General features: G+C 45.8%; 1 pseudogene; it reads right to left on the reverse strand.

Moving 5' to 3' along the window:
* Nucleotides 1-3,552: 3,552 nt before the first annotated feature.
* Nucleotides 3,553-4,100, reverse strand: LOC114225433 (large ribosomal subunit protein uL11 pseudogene; annotated as a pseudogene).
* Nucleotides 4,101-7,867: the final 3,767 nt, after the last annotated feature.

A 7,867-nucleotide genomic window follows, 5' to 3' on the forward strand; every position in this document is an offset into this window, starting at 1 on the left:
TACAGAACAGAGAAAAAGATGGAAAGCTTCCCAATTCAATTAACAAAGCTAGCATAACCGTGGTATCAAAACCCAACAATGTTAGCACAAATAAAGAAGACTAGAGATCAACGTCACTTATGAATATGGATGGAAAATTCCTACGTAGAACATTAACAAATGGAATCCAGCAGTATATGAAAAACCATGACGAAGCAGGGTTCATTCCAGAATCACCAGGATGAATGAGTATCAGGAAGTCTATTCATACAATCTATCAGGACAATCAGTACTGACCTCAGGCCACGGCATCAGAGCCCCCCACCCGGACCACTTCCAGCCCTGCTCCCAAAGGATAAAGATTCCTCTCAGCCAAGAAGACTTGTCCTGTCTTCCTTCTTCCTATTTAGACCACACTTTCAGTACCAGGACTCCAAAAGTACTTGCCCAGATGGCCCCAAGTCCATCTCCAGGGTCTACGCCAGCTTCTTCCCTGGTTCCGTGCTCTTGAGGGTGGATCTCGCCACCAGAGTGGTGTGCACCCCAAGGCCTGAGGGATGGCCAAGGTAAGGTTGTTTATGGGAGATGGCAGTGTAACAAGGTGGAGCTTTGGTGTGAGGGTGGGGGCATCCACAGCTGTGCCCATGAGGCACTTCATGGTGTGGGATGGAGCTGGGCTAGGAAGAGAAGAACATGGCGGCGGGGCAGGGGTGGGGCGGGGACCTGCAGCTTGGTCCTTGACATATGCTTGGCCATCATCTTCCCTCTGCTAGATGGGGTGAGGAGTACCAAAGTAAGGAGGGTTGGAGGAGAGACTCTATGAATTTAGAAACTTTGAGGGGGTGGCAGTGGGGACTGCAATTGAAAAATTAGAAACAACTTTTCTGTTACTAAAGAGGGAGCTTGCAATTTCTCTTTGAGGCCAGCTGCTTTTTGTAATTGTTTGTCATGGCAAAACACACTAGAATTGACCCTTTGTCATGCAAGTATAAAGCCGGTACCCATCCATTCTTCTTACACAAACTGAGCAGTCCACACAACCTGAATGCATTTACTAATTGTGGTGGTTTCCTCTTGCCACACTCTGTGTCTGCTGAACCAGACTGTGTAAGGATGTCCTAGTACTCTGGACTTTTCTATGGAGAGGTGGTTTTGTGTTTATTTTTAAGGGAGATTGACTTCTGGAGATTAGAGTCTAAGGAACAAAATACTAGAGAAGGTACTCTGAGATTTCTAAATAGTCTTCTATCTTTAACCTTGCCCCCCAAGTGAATGACTTTTCTCTTTTTCAGTGGCTTTATTAAGGGGTGTCTGAGTGGTGCAGTCAGTTAAGCATCCGACTCGGTTTCAGCTCAGGTTATGATCTCGGCGTCCTGGGATCGAGCCTCACGTCAGGCTGCTCTGTGCTCAGCATGGACTCTGCTTGAGATTCTCTCTCTCTCCTTCTCCCTCTCATGCTGTCTCTCTCTCTGAAATAAATGGATAGGCGCTCCTGGGTGGCTCAGTCATTAAGTACCTGCCTTCGGCTCAGGTCATGATCCCAGGGTCCTGGGATCGAGCCCCACATCGGGCTCCCTGCTCCATGGGAAGCCTGCTTCTCCCTCTCCCACTCCCCCTGCTTGTGTTCCCTCTCTCGCTGTGTCTCTCTCTGTGTCAAATAAATAAATAAAATATTAAAAATAAATAAATAAAAATAAATGGATAAAATCTTTAAAAAGTAAACAAATAAATAGCTTTATTAAGGCATAATTTACATACCATAGAGTTCACCCAATTTAAAGGTACAGTCAGACAAGTTTTAGTAAAATTTATACAGTTGTACAACCATCACCAGAGTCCAGTTTTAGAATTTTTTCCATCACCCCCAAGATTTATTTTGTGCCTGTTTGTAGTCAGTCCTTGCTCCCACTGCTAGCCCCAGGCAACAACTGATATACTTTCTGGCTCTATAGTTTTTGTCTTTTCTAGGAATTTCATATCAATGTAATCATATTCTATGTAATCCTGTATAGTGTGGCTTCTTTTGGTTGGCATAATATTTCTGCGGTCCCTCCATGTCGTGGAATACATCAGTACTTCACACTGACGTTGTGTTCATACTATTAATGAGTAGTTTTCCACGGCGTGGACATACCACATTTTGTTTATGCATTCATCAGCTGATGAAAGTTTGGGTTGTTTCCAGGTTTTGGCTGTTATGAAAATCATTGCTCTTAACTTCTGGTACAAGTCTCGGCATGAACACATGCTTTCATTTCTCTTGGGTGTACACCTGAGAGTAGAATTGTTGAGTCTTTTGGTGAGTTTATGTTAAGATGTTCACAAATCTGCCAAACTGCTTTCTCAAGTGGCCGTGTCATTTCGATTCCCTCGGCAATGGCTGAGGGTTCCAGTTCCTTCACATCCCTGTCAGCACTTGGTATCATCAAATTTTTGATTACAGCCATTCTGATGGAACATGTCATTGTTGCTTAAATATGTGTCTTCCTAATGTCTAATGATGTTGAGCATCCTTTCTTGTGCTCATTTGCCATCCAAATACTCTTCTTCAGGGAAGTGTCTATTTAAATCTCTTGCTCATTTTTAAAATTGGGTTATCTTATTATTAAGAATGATCTGTTGGGGCACCTGCGTGGCTCAGTCAGTTAGGCGTCTGACTCTTGGTTTTGGCTCAGGTCACGATCTCAGGGTCGTGGGATCGAGCCCCGCATGCTTAAGATTCTCTCCTTCCTTCTGCCCCTCCCCCCTCTAAAAAAATCATAATAAAATAAAAACATAAATTGTGTCATGATGGGAGAGATGGTGCACACGAGGAATTCCTTCCTGAGGAAGAGTCATCCAGCTCTTGAACTGAGTGTCGATGAGGAATTACCACAGATGAGGTGTGGAGAAGGCTCGGCTGTGGGAAAGGCCTCTGAAAAATCCCCTCTTCCCACACCCCAGGTTGGGCACGAAGAACTAACTGGAAGCCAGTATTGTCAGGAGAGCCCGACAGGGCCACCCGCCTGCGCATGTGTGGGAAATAGTCTCTCAACCTTTCTCTCCCAGCCCCATGTCCTTCCTTGTCTCCATCATCACTGAACGTCTTCGTTGGTGCTTCTGTTTGTCTGTGGTAACTTAACATTAATCAAAGTTTGAATACAATCGATGGTTGGATACAATACAAACTTTTTGAAATATCACTCTCAAAAAAAATCGAAATGTCCCTCCATGTGCCCAAAGGAGGTTCTCCCATATTATATGTTTCCCGTGGTTTGGTGGCCTTGGACAGATGAGCTCTTTGAGCAGGAATCCCTTTTATTTCCGCAAAGCTGTGTGACTTTTGATGACAGAAGAGAGAAAGAGCACTGAGGAAGAGTACAGTGTGAACTGGATAGGGTCAGCTGTGAGCTGAGTGCTCCCCACTCCACACTGGAAATCCCCAAGGGCCACGGGGATGAGGGACAAGGTGCCCAGAACTGGGTCTTGAGCTCTGGCCAAGCTTTAAGATCTCTAGCAGATTGCAATTCAGAGACCCTGGTAGTGAGCAGTGCCTCTTAAGTTGTGGGCATTGGCTTCTTCATTCTTTTTTTTTTTTTTTTTGGTTGTCAAATGATCCTTTATTGAAACATTTTCCTTTGTAGTTAACTAGCCGGGCATTCCAGCGCACCACTGTTGATGTCATCTATGATGTCATGAGGGTGGCGGCCATCTACATTGCAGCCCACAGACTGGGCAGTCCCCAGGATCTCTTTAATGGTTCCAGAGAGTTCTCTGGCTGAAGATTGGTGTCGCATCTGTCGGGCAATATTGACAATCTCATCAAAAGTGATATTTCCACTGTGCTTAATGTTTTCCTGCTTCTTTCTGTCTCTTGGTGGTTCCTTGAGGGCTTCGATAATCAGGGCAGAGGCAGAAGGTACCACTTCAATCTGGGCCTGTCTGTTCTGAATGGTCAGTTTCACCATAATCCTTAGACCCTTCCAATCACCGGTTGCCTTGGTGACGTCATCACCAACCTTTTTTGGAGACAGACCCAACGGGCCTATCTTCGGGGCCAGGGCAGACGTGGCACCGACTTTGCCACCGGTGCACCTCGGGTACACGACTTTGATCTCATTGGGGTCGAACTTAGGTGGCATGGCGGAGGTGGCTGGTGTCGGATGAACCCAGATTCGGGACGACCGAAGAAAGTTGCACCTTTGCCTCCCCGAGCCGAAAGCCAAAAGCTGGCTTCTTCATTCTTAAATGTCCAGGAGAAAGAGAAACTCTAAAGAATACACCAGGATATATGGTGACCTATTATTAGGGAAGGGGAGGGGGTCAGGGATCAGAGGCAAAATTTTTACTAGGTAATTTCAAAGGTTTTGATTTTGCAACAATCTCAAATGTATACAAAAGCTGCAAGTAGGGTAAAAAAATTCTTTTTGAGAGTATGTTGCAGATAAGATGCCTCATCATCCCCGGATACTTCAACATGGATTCCCTACAACTAGGACCTTCTCTGACATCGCAGCAACACCATCAACGCAATCAGGATATTAACATTACATACGTTTCTACCATTCACATTTCGCCCAACAGTGTCCTTCCTAAAAATGAAAGAATCCAGTTCCTAATCACGTGTGGCTTTTAGTTGTCATGTGTCTTTGGTCTCTTTCAGTCTGGAGCAGTCCACTTATGTCTCCTCAGCCCTCATGGTCACAAAGGTTACAGGCCAGTTATCCTACACAAGGTCTACAGATGTGGGTGCATCTGATGTTCCCCACAAGTAGATTTGGGTTCTGAATCTTGGGCAGGACTATCACAGAAGTAATGCGATCTTCTCATCATTGTCTTCTACGGGGTGGCACATGATTTTCATTTGTCCTATTACTGATGTCATCTTAACTTGAATTGCTTCGTTAAGGTGGTGTCTGCCAGGATTCCCCACTGTAAACTTACTCTTTATCTCTTTGTAATGAATATTTTGTGGGGGACATCATCTGAGACTATGTAAATGTCTCAAATTTTCAATGTATTCACTTTTGACATATAGACTCATAGTTTTTTATTACTATATAGCTTCTTAAATGTTACTTTTTTTGGAACCATGTGAATCTATTAACTATTTTAAAAGCTAACTTTTGGGGCGCCTGGGTGGCTCAGTCAGTTAAGCATCTGCCTTCAGCTCAGGTCATGATCCCAGGACTCTGGTATCGAGTCCTGCATCGGGCTCCTGATCAGCAGGGAGTCTGCTTCTCCCTCTCCCTCTGCAGCTCCCCTGCTTGTGCTCTCTCTCTCAAATAAATAAATAAAATCTTTAAAAAGAAAATAAAATAAAAGCTAACTTTTTTAAAAGGAAGGACCCGAAGTCTAAAACCTCCACTGATCTTGTGTCTTCATCAAATCTGTCATTATCCTTTGGCGAGGCTTAGGGCATGCGCCCCACCCACCCGAGGTGCCTGGGCATGTGTGTGGGATTAGGGACGGGTGTGTCATCAACCCCAGTGGGACCCAGGGCTGAGAGCAGGGAGGGGTGTCTCCCCACATGGAGTTGTGTAGCTGTTACCAGAAGCAGAGAAAATGGAAAGTGGCCATCGAAAAAACAATAGTGGGTATAGAAACAGCAAAGCACAGACAAGGGGCTATGACCAGAGGGGGTCTGGTGTTGGGAAACAGGGGAGATGATGGAAAAGAAATGAATGCCAGCAAGTCAAGCATCGGGAGGGTGCTCAGGGCAGGGAGGCCTCTGCTTGCTGGTGTTTCAAGTCACATACTGGGCCACTTTCCATGAAGTGGAGACCCGAGTGGGGCCAATTGGCCCCAACTGGCTGAGGGGGCTGTTTGGGGGCAGAGGATCAGCTCTTGGGAAAGCTGGACAGTGTCTTCCAAAAAAAAAAAAGCAAACCTGTGTCTTGGTACAAGACTTTCCCTGATGGAACAACCCCCAGAATTTGCTAGTCATGCTTCCCAGAGGTGGCCATCAGCCCCAGCGTTTGACCTTGGTGGAGAGGCTGATGTGGAGAAGGTTGTTGGCCGCGGGGCTCTTTGGAGACCCCATTTTTTAAACACAGGAAGTATCTGCCCCATTAACATGAATTATGCTTAATGCCACTTACTCTATGCCTCTCCCCCAGGCTTTTCTCTCCCCACCTCCCAGCCACAAATCCATGGAGTCTGCTTATCATTCCTGTGTGCGCGGATATTTTAGGAAACTGTTTGCATGTTGGCAGCCGTCCCTAGCCTGACCAGAGCACACCTCCGCAGACAGACACATTCTGCAGATTTCTAACAAAGCAAATATGTTGGTTTTGGCGTAGGTTGGCCCCAACTTATCAGACTATATTGCTTGGTTGACTAGGAGAAAATATCTAGGGAAAACACATTTTATGATTTTAATTGTTATTATAGGTACTCTCGAAAAATAAATCTGCAAACTACAATATATTTCAGTGAAAGTACTCACATCTGGTTCCGATTAGCTGTGGAGTCTGTTGGTGGACTGAGCACGGGAGCCTTTTCTGGAAGTCAGCTCTGGGTCTCAGGGATTTTGTTTTCACCCAGAGAGGCACAGTGGAGACCTTGTTCCAACACAAAGGCATTAACTGTGAGCGTGACCCCCTCACAAACATGGCAGTGCTAACTGAAGACCTTAACACGTCAGAATCCCTGTCCCGGAGAACCGAGGCCAGGAAGTCCGAAGGCAAGGGCAGATGGATGGAGAGAGAGTTCCAGAACAGCTCGGCAGACTCACTGCTGTTTCAGCCTCATTCACGAGGACCGATGGAAGCTTGGATAAAGACCGTGGGGCACTTCTCACCCTTGCCCTGGGCAAGAAGACAGAATCCAAACACTGTGCCGTGTTCACTTCTGTCACGAGCAAGATGGTAGACTCCCTAACAGACATCTCCCGGGATGGTTCGCGTTCTTCTTGCAAGATGACAAGAGCTCTAATAAACACAGTGCTATGTCTCACTTTCTCTATGGGCAAGATGGCAGATGAGTGGTAAAAATGGATAAGATGAAAAGAAGCCAACACAGCCAATACTGCTCTGAGGAGTCCACAAAGCACCTGAGACCCGAACCCTGGCAATTATAAAATATAATTATATTTTAATTTAATTTTTTAATTATAAAAAATAGGCACCAGCAGTTTCTAACTAACGGGGTATCACAACTCCTCCAACACCCTTCTCCGTGGGTAGGAAGAACAAGAGAGCTTCAAGTTCCCATTTCTCCCATTCAACACATATTCTCCCCATGGACATTGGGAGCCATGTGGAAAAATAGCATCCTGCCCCACTCCTGGGACATGAATGGGTCTTGCTTGAGGTGACCTCCCCTCCTTCTCTGTCTATGTGGCCCTTAGTCCCCTAATCACCCCCTTCAGAAAGCCTTTGATGAGTTGCCCCACATGAGGCTCCATGAGCCATTGGATGACTACTCGCTTTTTGTCACAAGTAGGGAGCTACTTAGGTGCAGGGATGAATGGGTGCCTCTTGGGATGGAAATGTAGGAATAATCATTTTTAAAATAGCCAACAGTTATGGAGCGCTGACCGTGTGCAAGGCATTGCTCTAAGCGTGTCCCAAGCATTAGCTCACTTATCTTTGTAGGGGAGGCGCCATGATGATTCCCATTTGACAGGCCAGGAAACAGTTACAAAGACTTGGCTGAGGCAACCCAGCTGGTCCCAGAACCATCATGGGTAACATCGTAATAATTCACTTGTATTTTATAGGAAAACTCATTGTGATATTTGTTAAGTGACACAAAATACTTACAAGCGTTGAAAATTCCATGAGCATTTTCAGCTCCTGGTCACAGTTTTGGCCCTTTCCACCCTCAGTCTCCTGGTAATTCTAACGGCATCATCTCTCAACAATGTCCCCTCCTTTCCAAGCCCCAGCCACCCACCCTTATTCCG

Source organism: Eumetopias jubatus, unplaced genomic scaffold (genome assembly GCF_037043125.1).
Source record: "Eumetopias jubatus isolate StellerSeaLion01/CBP00866 unplaced genomic scaffold, mEumJub1_p1.0 scaffold_10, whole genome shotgun sequence".
NCBI classification, from domain to species: Eukaryota; Metazoa; Chordata; class Mammalia; order Carnivora; family Otariidae; genus Eumetopias; species Eumetopias jubatus.